Source organism: Gossypium arboreum, chromosome 2, assembly GCF_025698485.1.
Source record: "Gossypium arboreum isolate Shixiya-1 chromosome 2, ASM2569848v2, whole genome shotgun sequence".
NCBI classification, from domain to species: Eukaryota; Viridiplantae; Streptophyta; class Magnoliopsida; order Malvales; family Malvaceae; genus Gossypium; species Gossypium arboreum.
In genome coordinates, this window is record NC_069071.1 from 112861949 (window position 1) to 112878689 (window position 16741).

A 16741-nucleotide genomic window follows, 5' to 3' on the forward strand; every position below is an offset into this window, starting at 1 on the left:
CGATGAATACCCTGTTGAGAAGGCTAAGCGTGGATTCTAAGCCTCATGAACCTTTTTAGGGAATTTCGACAACCTTTGGCTAGATTAGATTTAGTGGCTCATGGTTTTTGGGGAGAATCAAATAAAAATAATGGAAAGGGAATTTTTATTGAAAGAAAATATAGAAAGAACAAAAGACTAAATTTATGAGAGAGAGAGTACTTACAGCAAAAAAAGATGGATCCAATTTGTGTCACTTCATCCCTATTTATAATACTAAGAAATCTAGCTTTTTCCTAATTAAATTCTAAAAGATAAATACAAATAATTAAAGATAATTAAAGATAAATAAAATGAATCCTAAATTTAACTATAAATAATTATCCTTAATAATTATCCTAATATAATAAAACATTTAATAGAGTCTTGTGCTATAAAATCTATTCTTTTGCACTTTTGCCCCTTATGTCTTCCATACTTGTATTTTTGGCACCACATTTTTCCTTACGTTGCAGGTTGGCCCATTATATCTTCAAATTTACACTTTTTACCTTTAAATTTCCTTTTGCCTTCAATTTAATCCCTAAAAGATAAAATATCATAAAATAACCCAAATTAGTAGGATCATACTCAAAATAAACATGCAATTAGCACATAAAATATGTCGTTCTAGAGTATTATCAATATAGCTTTTGAGTATAATACATTCTTTATTTCATTTATTAATTTAGATCATATAGACATTTCTTTCATTGGATTTTAAGTATCATTTAGATTTGCAGTTTTTGATTGGATTTGATGTTAGAGGAAATTATGTTGACAATTTAGGTTCTATATGAATGAAAGTGGGTTGGTAAAAATCTGCTAAAGTTAATGGTGTTTTTCTAAAAACGCCGCTAAAGAACACGACTTTTAGCAGTGCTTTTACTAAAAACGCCGCTAAAGAAGATGATCTTTAGCGGCGTTTATAGGAAAAGCGCTGGTAAAGGTTATGTTCCTTAGCGGCGTTTAGGGGAAATCGCTAAAGGTTATGTTCTTTAGCGTGAAAAGGTGCTAAAGGTCATATTCTTTAGCAGTGTTTGTGGAAAAGCGCTGCTAAAGGTCATGTTTTATAGAGCATAAAACGCCACTAAAGGTTATGTTCTATAGCGCGTTTTATCACATAAATGCCGGAAAATTTAGTGACGTTATCTATAGCGGCATTTTTTGCCGCTTATCAAAACGCTAGAAATTGTTTTAAGCGCCGCTATAAAGCTGAAAAAAGTCCTTTAAAACCTATTTTGCTATAGTGAATCTTGACCAAATTTGATTCAACTGTATTTTGAAAAGATATGTTATGTCACATGAGTGCAACTAGACCATAGGCTTTTTGGGCAGCAATATCAAGATCTATTCAATTGATTTCTCATTTATAATGTAATAAATCTATCAAAATCTTTGTTCATCGTAGGAGACTTTGATTTTAAAATAGAAAAAGCTGATGTATAGTGTTGAGTGTATTGCATTTTCAAAAGGAAATGTAAGTTAGAATTTTAGAGGTAATATTATTGAAAAAATTATCATAAAATTTTAAATACCAAATTATAAAAAAATGATATATATTAATTTAATTATCACAGTACTTAAAAGACAAATGGAAAAATCCCATAAATGGAAATTTTCCACTAAAAGGAAAAACCAAATCTCAAAGTTGCAAACAAATTAAAGCCACTAAGAAAACACTCAAAATACCGCATTTGTGGTCTACTTCATGCCTAGAACACTATCATATACTTGAACAGTGCCTGCTGATATGCTCATCTTACATATATTTTTTATTTTCATGGCTTAAATTCATAATATTGAGGAGAGTTTATTGCTTTAATATTACTTTTATTGTTGTTTTTATTTTTGATATTAAGGAATTTCCATAGGTTCTCGGAGTCACCGGAGTCATCGGCCGGCGGTGGATGATCGAAACGAGGAGGACTAAGAAGCATCCTTCAGCCATATTGACAAGAACATTAGGCATATCGAACATCATATCTTCATCGACAAAATCATTCCCGGTACTCGGTCTCTCCGCTGATACCGGATTGTTGCTCCGACTAAAGCATCATTCGCAGCCCTAAAGCGGTCGCCGCCGAGGTAGCAGCGGCTTGGATATCAGTCGGGGAAGTCGATGCAGGAACCGGTAAAGAAGCAGCCGAATTCGGAAAATTAAGCTCTGCATGTGGACCTTTTAAAGCAAGTGCGGCTACATCATAAGCAATGGCAGCCATTTCAGGTGTAGGAAATGTACCAAGCCAAATTCTAGTAGGTTTCCTTGGCTCTCTAATTTCAGACACCCATTTCCCATTAGCCCGACGTCTTACTCCTTTATAAACTGGGTGCCGCCCCGTCGCGGCCGAACCACCACCACTGCTAGAACCTTTGTTGTATTGCATGGTGATACACTTTGAATAACCTTTGTTGTAATATTGCATGGAAGGGATTTGAAGATGGCGATGAGAGAATCCATTTATGGTCGCTGCAGACACAAGTATTAAGATTACTGCAAAAGTGCAAACCAGTTGGTGATGAACTGCGGTCTGTTGATAGTTGAGGTGTAAACCAGAACATATGTTGGATATCTTAAAATTAACAGAACAGTGATCATTTTTCAAGACAATATATTGATTTGGAATTAATTAATTGTTTTTTTTTTCAGACAATAAGTGTTATATAGAATCTAAATGCTAATTCCTTTGGTTTCTTTAAAAATCCTTAGCTTTTCTCTCTATACCTTTTATAATGATAAGGAAATCAACTTCAGTCACTTGTCAACATCATTAGTAGCCGACGTCTAATTCATGAATAAATTTGGGGTTTTATTAATGTTTTAATATATATACAAGGAAAAGCCTGTTTCATTTGACATAACTAGAAGCCATGTCGGTATGAAATTTTGTCACTCCAATTAATCATCATATATTGATGCATGTTATTTTTCATATTTATTCAATGTATGCAGCAATATGTACGGCTAAATAGGTAATATATGTCATATTCTTTTTAATTAGTTAAATAAGATGATTTTTAAGAATTTTAAAAAATAAGTCGATTTTAAAGAGAGTGTGTGAAAGTACGTTCAGCTAGGTGAATTTTCTGCTGACATATTGAGCAAACACGCCCAACTGGAAGTGTTTTCTGGAAATTCCAAAGAAAAAGCGTCTAGTCAGCACGCTTTCCGACATATCAATAGAAAGCTCACTCGGTTGGACACTTTTTCACACTCTCTTCAAAATTGACCTATTTCCTAAATCTTGAAAAAACGACTTATTTAGCTAATTAAAAGAAATCGACATATATTGCCTATTTAGCTAATAAGGGCATAGGAAGGGCAAATCAAGCTATTTGTTTAACTTAAAAGCTTGGTGTGGATTAAATTTGATTAGTGTTAGATTTAGAGTCGGATTTATGTATTTGTATTTGTAAAAAATCTTGATTTCTTTTGTTCTTTTAGTATTAGCTTAGTTAATATTGTTATTATTGCAATAAATAAAAGGTGAAGAAACCTTTTCATTTCTTTTCAATTTGGAAATTGAGTAAATTAGTCTCTCTAAAAAAAATTTGGAGCAATTTAATCATTGTCAATTTTGAAATTGAGCAGTTAAAGACAATTAATCACGACGTTAATAACTTCAATCAATTATACATATTTTGATTGATATGATAACAAGTTTAGCCTTCAATGTTTATATATTGTCATTTTCGCCTTAATTCTAAAAAAACGACAACTTTAGCCTATACATGTACACATTTGCAGAACTGTTGATAGATAAATTTGTTAAATTGAGAATTGACAGAATGTAGAAACTTTGAGAGCTAAATTTATTATTATACTAATCAAAATAATGTACAAATAGTGGAAAACATTAACATCGTGATTAATTGTCCTTAGTTGCTCATTTTAGAAATTGTTAAGTATTAAATTGCTTTGATTTTTTTTGTAGAGGGACCAATATGCTCAATTTCAAAATTGAGAGAAATTAGAGAAGTCTTTTTACCTAAACAAAAGGGCGTAGGTTTGACTTCATTTAAATCAAGGGCGAAGGGAGGTGCAAGAAAGCACTTTGGCCCCCTAAAATGGAACACTTTGCTTCTAGCACTTGAAACTTTATAAAATTTTAAGTTAATATATAAATGGTAAAATTATAGTTTGACTCCAAAAATGATAAAAGTTTAATTTAGTCATTCTAGAAATTAAATATATATATATATATATATATATATAGTACAATGAAAATATTGTATTTTAGGTCTCATAAAATATATAACTCAATCTCAGTCCCTTAGAAAAATTTATAGCTTCACCTCTAATTTAATTTTTATTTTTTCGATTTAAGGGTCTTAAAAGGATGATGGTAGAAGTAGATCTCGTATAAAAATATTCTTAATATCTTTATATTTCAAAATTATAAAAAAATTCTTTTAATTTTAAAATTTTCTAATATAATTATTTTATTCATATACCTCTAATATGATATTTCGATTTAACATTTAAGAAGTAACTTATGGAACAACTAATTTTTACTAACCAAAATTAAAATATTAAAGAATAATAGTAATAATAACAATAATAATAATAATAATCATCGATTGAGCCTTGACTCAGTTGACATTATTACTATTGCAACAACCAGTAGGACGAGAGTTTAAGAATGTTTAAACGTATTTTTCCTTTAGTTTAAGGTTAGAGGTTGTAACACCCCAAACCCGCCTAGAAGTCTAGACTGAATCTGGGATGTTACATTGACCACCGAAGTGATCGTGAGAAAATTTTACAATCAAGTTGTTCAAAATTTTATTACCAAAAGCATTTATCCCGAAGCAAATCTAAAACGTTTAGCCATTTAAATTAAATCAGTAAGTTTAACAGTATAAAACGTACGAATGAAAACTTAAAACAAAAGTTGCACCAGTATTATGAAACTATACAGTTCAAACTCAACGAATAACAATTAAAACCTGATATAAAAACTTATAACTTAATTCTATCAAGACTGTCTGAGACCTCCGCGTACTGAGTCCAGCATCCAAAATCATGAATTGTACTTGAAGGGGGAAACAGAAGAGGAGGTGAGCTACACGAGCTCAGTGTGAGATCAAACCAGTTAAACTACATAAGCGAAAACAGGGATCTAGAAGCAGTTCCGAAGAGGAACATACTTACGGAGCTATACAGAAACAGTTGGTACGTTCAAAATGGACGTACCGACAGACAGCATTATTTAGAGCATAATAAAAATTATACTCAACTACACAATCGCAGTACTATCCAGTCTCTAGTTTCAACTCAATCAGTCAGATACACATCTGTCTCACGTACCCTTTCAGGCACGGTAGTAACAATTCTCAAACAGACACGGTAATTTTCAGTCAGTCAGTCGTAGTCAAAATCTATGAAATTCTCATGGGCACAAGTGACTTTCAGTTGAACAGTCAATCAGACATTTCGGTCGAACAGTCAATTTGATACATATGAATGCAATTGAGTTAAGAGAAACCCACCCATCCAGCCAACACACCTATCCGTTCCCCATCACTCCTCATAAGAGCTTTAAGCTCTTCCCACCATTCACTCCACTCAGGACCTCATAAGGCTCATTCAACCCTGCACTCTAACTGATGTCATCCTGGGTTTCCCGAAAACGATGTCCATCAGAACTATCCACGACCCTCTGGGTATTGGGACTAATAATATGCAGATAAACTGTCAGTCACGTATATTACGCAGCAAAGCTAGAGTATAAACTGTACTGTGCAATGCGGTAAACCGCAGTACAGACATGCAGTATGAACTGCCAGATTAGATAATAGTACGTAGCGTAGCTAATGTACATGCGGTACAGTGCAATGCGGTAAACCGCTATACCGTTAGGTTGCAGTAAAACTGCCAGTTCTGTCAATGATACGCAGCGATGCTAACATATGTACTGTACGATGCAGTGCGGTAGTCCACAATACAGTAAAATTGTCTACGACCCTCAGGGTATTGGGACCACCCATGACCCTCTACGTATTAGGGGCTAATAACCAACAGATCAGCTGCTAGTTTAGTTCAGTCAATATTCCTTCTCTTCAAAATCCTACCCAAATTAGTTTATGCATATGTATGATACAGTCAGATGTACAAAATCAGAATACCAGTATCAGATAATTAATCAGAAACAGACAGTCACATCTGATCAGTCATTTACATAATCATACATGTGCACACTCATAGCTCGAATTCAGTATCAAGCTTATCACATAACCAATCACAAATGACACACATATCAAGCCCATATCAGAGCCATAATTACCCTCAATAAGGCTTAGTTGAGGGTTGGAGCACGTGGATTTGCGATTACACTTAAATTTTACCTAAAATCATTATTTGGCAAGATAAAGCCACACGTCCGTGTGCTCCGGCTGTGTGGGGGTCCAAACCCCCCTGTGAAGGGTAGCACAGGGCCATGTGACAGAAGCACATGCCCATGTGAAGCAAGGACACGACCATGTGAATAGGTCGTGTAACTCACTGTCCAAAATCACTAAAATAAGGTGCAGGTAAGACATGGTTGTATGAGGGTCTCACACGCTCGTGTGCCCACCAGACACGACCATGTGTTTCGAAACACACGCTCGTGTGGGATCCCTAAATCCCCAAATCAGTCACATGGCCGTGTGGCCAGGCCGTGTGGCCAGGCCGTGTGACTCCAAATCTCAAATCCCTAATTTCCAAACTCACACGCCCGTGTGCCCAAGGGACACGGCCGTGTGAAAATCGATAACTTTCCCCAAATCGGCCACACGACTGTATGGCCAAGCAGTATGGCATCCAATTTGGCCTGGAACCCTAATTCCTAAATCGACACCGCCATGTGCCTCAGCACACTCCCATGTGGCTGTCGAGGAGATTACGAAATCACACTAAAACAACCCAAAAACTGTAGTTTCAGGCACCAGAACCGTCCCTAACCTTTACCCTATCAACATACATCAGAATGTGACGATTTCCCATCACTTCCATCGACTAAAAACCCAAAACTAAAAGGGTTAGCATACGATCAAGCAAAGCCGAAAACGAAGATTCACAAAATAAAATAAACAGATAAGAACTGTAGACAAGGTTTGAATCCCACACCTGTTTTGCGATAGGAGATGATGACGGAGGAACGTAATTCTAATGGCTGCAGACGAAACGTTTCCCAAGCAATCACAACAATGCTAAAAGAAAAGCCAGAGAAAATCCCCCAAAAAGAAAAGAAAGAATAACGTCCAAAAAGAGACCAAAAATAAAAATAAAGATAATAAAAATAATTTACAATCAAATAAAATGAAATAAAAATAAGTAGCAGAATAAAAACTTAAAAAGAAAAAAATTCATCCAGAGAGCGCATACAAAACTTGAACTCGAAACCTCAAAGTACACTAACACTCACTCAACCATTGGACCAACAATCACTTTGACACTAAAATGCACAACTTAACTCATGTGTGCGACCTTCTCACTGTCACTACACTCAAAACCCAAAACTTCTAGGACAAAATTCGGGGCGTTACAGAGTTTATGGGCAAAAGTAAGCATTGTATCAACAATAATCTATAGATATATTTAAGCATGTAACTGAGTTGGTATCACAAGTCAACTAAATATTTATTCAGTTGAAAATTTACTAAAATGCATTTATATATACAAAGAAATATCATTCTAAAAGTGTTTTTTATATGTTTATATTTTTAAATCAATTGAAAATTGTCTATAATGAGATTTGAATTTAGAACAACATGCACAAAGGGGCTGACAATAGCTGAGTTCCCCTAAAAATGTAAAATTTAACTTTGGCCATTTATGTTGTAAAAGATTTTAATTTAGTAAAAATAAAATTACACTTTAACCTTTTTAAAATAATAAAATTTTAATTTAATTTTTAAAATTATAAAAATATAAGCTATTAGAACCGTGAAATTACATTTCTAACTTTTATAAGTATACAACATAATTTCTTCCTATAAAAAAATTCCCAACTTTATCTCCGAAGATACATATAAAAAACTTTATCTTTACGAGTACAATCGAAATATCATTTGATTTTTATATAAATTTTAATAAATATATATTACATGAACTTTTTAATCCACCATGAATATGTCAAATATCTTATAATAATAAAATCAAGAGAGTGATGAGTTAAAAAGTGCAATGTAATATATAAAATAGAAGTGGCTGCGCGGTCGGGGACTGCCGCAATTGAGCGAAAGTTGTCTTACACTCACTTAACGCGACTATAGGAGATAGGGCTTCACCAACACGTTTACAGTAACTTTACGTGCAGATAAAATGTTAAAATTTGTCATAAGTATTTATATTTTTATAAATTTAAAATTTAGTTTTTTTATTTTCAGAAATTTATCATAAGTACTGAAAATAAATATTATTATATATACATTTTGATTAAATTTTGTACTTATTTTATTAGAATAATAAAATTTTATCAAAATATTATAAAAATAATTAATTATATTATAAAATTATATATATAATTTTGTTTTCATGTTTTATACTGTTTGTAATTCATGATTGTTTGAAATAAACTAAATTGGTGGTCAAATTGGGAACCAATTAGGGTACCGTTTCAGAAAAAGGTATTAGATAAGTTGATTTGGAAAATGGTACGGGCTAGTTGAATTGAATTTTTAATATTTTATTTTTATAATATTTTAATTATTTATTTGATCAAATCAATATAGACCGGTTGAATCAAGCAAAAGTCAATTAAACCAAGGGCTTAAACTGGATTTTTTAAAATTTTAAATTTTAATAAAATTTTTAATAATTTATTTAATCAAAATAAATAAACCAGTCAAATTAATAACTTAATTAGTTCCTCTACCAATTTGGTTAAAAAAACCATGCCTTACTTATTCAGACGGTATGTTAATGAAAAAAGACAGGCCAATAATCTCAATTTTCAACATCCTATTAGGGCAAAGCTAGCCCAGTGTGGTTTTGAGGTTCAAAAGTTGAACAGTCTCTAGAGCCCATACTGAGAAGGTAATATAATCCCACAAATTATAAGCCTATGAGCCCTAGTCTATACCCTCTTGACTGTGCACATATGATAAGACTTTGTCAGTACCTATAGCAGACCCAGTTACAGTGTTGGAGAGTAGCCTATTTTTTAAGAATAATTGAAAGGATAATTTTTTTTGTCCCATAATAATAATTAATTCTCTCGTCAGTGTTTTTTTAAAGACAAATAGTTAAACATAAAATATGCTTCATTCTTAGATATATTACTTCTAACTTAATGATTATGGATGAAGTAAGCGATTACCATACAACATCTCATAATTAGTTGAAAGGATAATTGATATAACATTTGTGTTTTTATATTTTCATATTATAAACAAAACTTGGTCTTATCTTATCGAGCATTTTGTTCAATTTAGATAATCAAAAATTATTTGAAATTTAACTTGAAATCAATCAAGTATTGTTATCGAAGCTCGAACTCACCTCAAATTTAAATTTAATTATTCAAGTTTTGCTCGATTGTTTATATGATTTACATATTTGAATTCAAATTCAAACTCATTTTATAATATAATTTTTATAATTAAATAACAAAATTAGAGTTTTGCATTTTTTAAAAAAAATTAAGGTTTCAATTTTAGGTGTATTTATTAAAGATAATAACTTAATACTCAAAACTTGTTATAAAGAATAAAAATTAATTAGACTTGTGAGTTGCTTGAATTGAATATTCAAATTGGTTTACTTGATAGTTCAAATTACTCGAATTCAAACTCAAACTCTAATTAATAATGATAAATCTATTTTCGAACCAAACTTAAATTTGAAGTATTATTTGCACATTATGCATGAAATTATTGAATATGGATATAAGTTCTAATCATATATATTTTTGTTTCGACATAATATCTAAAATTATCTATAGCTCCTCCTCAACACATAAATAAGAGAATAATATGCTTTAGCACATTCGAACTCACGTCTTCTTGTATTGACAATAATATTTATACTAATGATTTAAAACTTATAGCCTGTGGAAGACACCTGTCAAAATTTGGTGAGATATTGATGGTTCAATTGAATATACTTTTGCCCAATGAAGAAGATACTCACAAATCACATATCTTTGAAACTTCTTTTTTTTTTTTTCCTTTTGGGCAACAACTCATATATAATTTATTAATTAAATTAATACCTAAATCAAAGCCTTTCAACTTTCTTAAGTTTCATGATTAAGGTTTTCAAGGGTGACAACTCACTCCCACAAATCGATAAGACAACTTTTAACTACAATCAACGATGAAAGCTTACCGCCCCTCCCCCTCTCTCTCCTTCTGTTTTCCAGCCAACAATCATCCTCTTCTTTGACTCCTTACCCATCAAAAAGAATTTTATATTAAATTATAAATTTTATATCTCGTTTAGTTACCGTAACATAGTAATTACTTACCTTATCTTTTAATTATGTAATTAATAATTCGATCACAACTCATGAAAATGAAATATATTTCATGGCTCGTTATTTACTTATTCCATTTACAATAAAAAATTAGTCACTATTTTCGATAGTAAATACTTTGACAAAAGTCAAAATCCTTACTTAGTATCCTAGCTACATCTTTAGTAGTGCATCCCACATAGACTATTTCTTAAAAAAAAATTTAAAAAAATTATCATTATATTAAAATTGGACCACTTCATCACATATTATTATTTTGTTTAGTTTTGAATGTCTCCTAAATTCTCTATTGTAATAATAATTATTGAGCAATCCCCAACCCCCCCTTGAGAGGTTCAAATTATCAAGTATTTGGTTGGTAGCCATCATTCCAAACCTGCCCCACATGGGATCTCTATGAATCGAAATTTCTCGTCATGAGGATGGTGACAACCATTCATCATATGCTGCAATATTCAATGGAGATGAAGGTGACATACATAGCTTCAATGGATAAGCTTAGCTTTCTCTTCCCCTACCATCTTAAAGTAGGCCCTTCTATAATGATAGTTTGCGCTAATTTTGCTCTAAACTATTGCACCTTTGCATGTCATGATGTTAGTATTAAATCCATTAATAAATCATATTTAAATTTTGGTTGCATCAATTTAAATAAGATACCAACAGAGTTTAAATGTTCATGTTGAAACAATATCTAATTTAAAATAGGTTCATAATTTTTTTTGGGTAAATTATACTAGTGGTCACTTGACAATTAGTAAATTTATTTTTAATTATTCAACTATTTAATTTTGTCTTTTTTGATCATTAGTGGGCTAATGTGGGCAGCTTTTATAATTGGCATAATGACAACTTCAACCCTCAACATTTATCAATTTTGTCAATTTAATCTTCATTCTAAAAAATTTAACTCTCACTCTTTACACATTGTATAAATTTTTTTTTTTTGCAGTTTTGCCTTTCTTATGACATTAAGAGTTTTGCATATTTTTAATCAAATTTAGTTGATAATTGTTTTTAGCTTTTTAGGTGAAAGGGTCGCAAATAAAAGCAAAATTGAAAAAAAGACTGAATTACACAATATATAAATGTTGAGGGTTAGATTTTTTAGAATCAATACTAAATTGACACAATGTATAAATATTGAAGGTTAAATTTGTTAGCATGCTAATTTTAAGAGTTGCCACCATTAACCAGCTGGTGATAAAAAAAGACAAAATTGAATAATTGAGTGACCATTTTATAACTTTTCATAGTTGGATGACAAAAAAGAAATTTACTAGTAGTTGAGTGGCCATTTTGTAATTTTTTATAAATGAGTGACAGAAAAAGAAATTTACTAATAATTGATTGACAACTAATGTAATTTACCCAATCTTTTACGCAAATGATTAATTGTTAAAATGACCCATTACTTGCATATTGAGTGTTTGCTTGATTGGTATGGACATTGTTGCCAATATAAGAGGACGTGGGTTCGAGCTCTTTGAAGCGCATTATCTTCTTATTTATGGGTTGGGGAGAGACTATGTCTAGTTCTAAACATTATTAAAAAACAAAAAGACAAATATTCTCAGAACTTATAATGAGATTAAATATGACAATATTTAAACTCTATTATAGAATTAAATTTTTTATTAATAGAGTATCAAATAATAATCTTAATATTATATCCACACATTTTTAAAATTAAAATTAGAATTATAAATTTGTAGGAATAACACTTAATGGACGTAGGTGGTATCAAGTCATTGAAAACAAACACAAAAGTTTGAACAAAACCCTACAATATATTATATCAAAAGTAAGTTATGGTTTTATCATACATCGAGAAATGTTGCCCATTTTTGTTAATGAGGCCCACGGTTTTACTTTTACAACACAAGATGTAACACCATGAATGCATGACAGGTCACTACGCAGCCCCACATACCACTAACTCTGATTTCATTTTAATAACCATCTGTTTAATTTTCAAGTTGCATTTTCAACGACAAAATATTTTGTATTTTTAAGACGATGCTATGGATTTAAACTTTAAATATAGATAGGGTAAGCATGAAACTTAAAAGAATTAATTTATATGGATTGTAAAATAGAAGTGTAAGATATCTTAATTTTATAAAATAAGGTACATTCTCTATAAAAATATATATTTGCTCAAATCAATCATTGGCGAAGATAAAAAGATAAGTAGTAACCTTAACCCTAAATACAGTAAGTTTGAAGCTCATGAATTTGATTATATGTATAATTTTTTTTTATAGAATAACCGGTTTAGAAGCAAATCTAAAGAAAAAAATCACAAAAAAGGAAAAGAAAAAGAAACGAATATTGTTAATGAAAAGGTGATTTAGCTAATGAAGCAACACAATGGGAAGTTGACTACGGTATTGACAGATTTGATGACCCACATTAATCAGGAAGCAAGTCATGAATATGTTGGCTGCCAAACGTTTTGAAGACATCTTCACAAGTCAAAGCTAGCTAGGGCCATGGATGCTGATGATGATGATTGCCTTTCAAGTACGTACTACGAATAGATATTGTAAATACCATACCAATTATTTCAAAATGTTTGAACCTATGCATGGAAAATATATTATAACGATAATGAAGGATGAATATCTTCTGATGTTTTTTAGTTAATGAAATGCCAAATGGAAGGACAGCAAAACTTCTAATTAATTAAATTTACGTCGGGTTGATCCGTTTATCTATCTATACTATTATAACATGATTGATTGAATTTTTAATTATTAATCAAGTAACATGGTTGTAAATTTACTATAAGTTACATATTTTTTTACTATCTTAACTTTACTTTTACAATTAGAGGTGGCAAACGAGTGAGTTGAGGTGGGCTTGGATCAAGTTATCTTTGATTCAGATTATCTCAAGGTCAGATTATTTTAGGTTTAGATCAACTTGGGCTTGGATTTTCTTGGACTTACGCCCTTTTGGATATAGATTTTTTAAGCTTGGATTTTCTCGAATTTGGATCGATTTGGATTGAGCAAGTTTAAATAGATTAAATTTTTTTATGTTTTATAAATTAAATTTTGAATGTAATAATTAATTTTACTTTTACATGAGATAACACAATACACGTTTGCTTCCTATAAAACAAAAAATTTGTATAGATATTTTATTTTAATAGAAATGTTGTATAAACATAACTAAAATGTGCTTATTATATGTAATGTTTATAATTATATAATATATGTAATGTTGTTATCTATTCAAACCCAGACTTTTACTTACATCAAAGTGTATGAGAAATGCATACATAGTCCATCATCCATTCAGGATTTAGGTATGCCACACTATGAATGTCATAAGTGAATAAATTCATAAACGGATTCAGGATCTATTCTTCTTCTGTTTAATCCAATGTATGACCGCCTGGCCAACCCTTGAGGTGTGAGCACCGCGATTAAGCGAGAATCAAGACTAAAATAATACTCAAATTAAAATAATTATATGTGGTGTCTTTAAGTGTGATAGGTCAGTTGCAATATAAATTGTACAACGGTGTATAGGAGTACTCCGAAGATCGATCCCAAAGGAGTTGGTGATTAAATGAATTCAAGCTACAAATGTGCAATTAAAAAGTCTAAACAAATACTCATTATATACTATAGTACGACAAGCCATTCAAGAGTGTGATTATACTAACTAACTAAAATTTGCAAAGGACTAAATTGTAAAGAAAACAAACTACACGACAATCAAATACGAGCAAATACGATAACAGGGAGCGGTTGGTTGATTTTCATGTGGTTGGTTGACTGTAGAATTATGGGTTTAAATTTCTATTACTCCTAAATCGGCTTCATTTTACCTCTTGTCCTCAACTTTACCAATTTCGACAAATTAGTTTGGTTTATCTCACAACCTCACCAATTAACTTGGGACTTATCAAATTGGCGCCCAACAAGATCTCCTATCAGCCTCACTTATCTTGATTTTCCCTTAAGGGCGTCAATACTAAGTTTTTAAGTCTATTCGATTTAATCTAGTTTTACAATTTCGTTTCTAAACCTAAAAATCAATTACCCAACATTTTCATCAACCAACCCTAAATATTTAGCCACTCATACGCATATTGAAGCCCATAATCAATAAGAAATCAAATGAAAATAACATTAACTTAAACCCTAAGCAAATCAATAAAACCCAAGCTTTCTTGCAAAAGCTTGGATACAACAACAATGGCAGTAAGAAAAGTAAACAACATTAAAGGAGTGATTTTTAACAAAGGAAATGCAATAAAGCAAAATGTCATTCGATTAATGGATTAGATTGTAACTACAAGAGAGTTTAAAGGACTAAATAAGCAAATAGATTCTAGTTACAATAGTAGCTAACTTAACTAACTACAAGAAACTAAGAAACATCAGAAAAATAAGGAAGAAATAAAACTCTAAATTATGGAGAAAAAAACTAAACCTTAAGAGATAAAGAGAATAATCCTAAAAACCTAAAAATGTGAAGTGTAGTGTTTGTTTCAGCCAATTTGTCCTATTTCAATAGAGTTCACGTACAAAAATATTAACCAAACTGTCTCTAAATGTAATTTTGATTAGGGGCCATGTTGGACAATGATTGCCCCTGTGATCATTTTTTGTCTCCCTTGACAGTGATATCGCGATACCCAATACCCAGAATAAGGTAACGTGATATCAGCTCCAGTCTTGAAGTGGGGGTCCTTGGGAGTCTTGGGTATCACGATACCCCTGTAGGTGACTCGAGCTTTCTTGTTTCAACACTGTCAGGGGTATCATGACTTTTATGCTTTAATATCGCGATACCCTCCTTCTCGATGATGTTCTCGCTCCATTTAGGCCACTGTGGGCTCCCTACATCATCCACCAACCTCGTTAGATGTCTTAAATGTCAATTGGTCACCTCAGGTCTCAAAATAGCATAAAACACACATTAATCACTTATTTGTGCAATGAACCAAAACTAAGTAAAAGCATGACAAATACATATATATTGCTCAGAAACAAGTTCTTTAATCACACTAAGGAGCTTAATTTGACATATCAAATTATGATAGATCACTGTACTGTAAGTCCAGTTAGTCACATCTATGTCTCTATCTTTTGGGAGTCATCCGCTCCGATGCCCAAGACAAAACATCTCCTTAATTGGACTTGATAGACAATATACTAGTCATTCAATCGATTTGCTCATTTTTTATTAGACTAAGGACATGTTTAGGTTTTTCTACTAATATAATGTGTCTTTTCGTGTTATGATCCGACTACATAATACATCTTAGTATTAGTTTAAATATTAGACGATTAACGAGCAACATTTGCTTCCTTTTTTTCTTTGCTTGCAAAAATCATATGAGGACAATTATACAATGTATATCAATGAATAATTTTATTAAAAAATCTATTCGAAAAAAATTACAAGTGTACATTGACAAAAATACTACACTTAAGGCACTAGATCCAACGACAATCACTTATGAATTGAAATATAATATCAAATTTGATACTGGAAGCCATAATGATGACACCATCCAAACTAAAGCTCTTGTTGTTAAGAAAGTTGAAAATGACCTATTTGGAGAGAAAGTTGAAGTTCCCACACCTGGTGCCCCAAATATGTTGTCTCATGCACAAGGTTTCAAACTTTGAAGAATCTTTATCTTAAGTTAGACTTTGTTAACTCCCTTATTATGAGCAATAACAAGAGAAAGTGTGGTGTGTTGCAATACATTCAATACTTATAAGCTAAATACCCTTGTAGAGGGTTCTTTTGATGAAGAGATAAAGCACTACAAACAGGTAAACGAGATGTATTGGAAGAAGGTGGAGAGAAAGACTAGAGCATATTCGGTAACACTAAGTGCAACGGCATATGGTGGTTGGTAAGGTGGAGAAAAAGAAATATGACCGACGATCAGGCTTAACAAATAAGTAAGTTGAGAGAATTTTAAAAAGAGTCCTTCAAGAGTTCAAAATGTTAAAAATGCCAAAAGTGCCCCTCTAAAAAAAAAGGTCTTTTTACCAGTTGTGAAAAGCTCATATTTATAATGTTTCAAGAATGTAAGTTACAAAGTTGGTAATTAATATGAATAATGTAATTAATTTTCAATTACGATTACATTAATGCTAAAGAAGGGATACTGAAAGGTTTTGTTGGTGCTGGTGAATAGTAAGAAGAATTCATTATGTTTCTAAAAGGAAGGAAAATCACTTAGCGTTATAGGAAAATGTTAAAAAGAGAACTCTTAACTA

General features: G+C 31.6%; 1 pseudogene; it reads right to left on the bottom strand.

Annotated features, from left to right (window-relative positions):
• Positions 1 to 1799: 1799 nt before the first annotated feature.
• LOC108466298 (ethylene-responsive transcription factor ERF024-like) lies at positions 1800 to 2461 on the bottom strand (annotated as a pseudogene).
• Positions 2462 to 16741: the final 14280 nt, after the last annotated feature.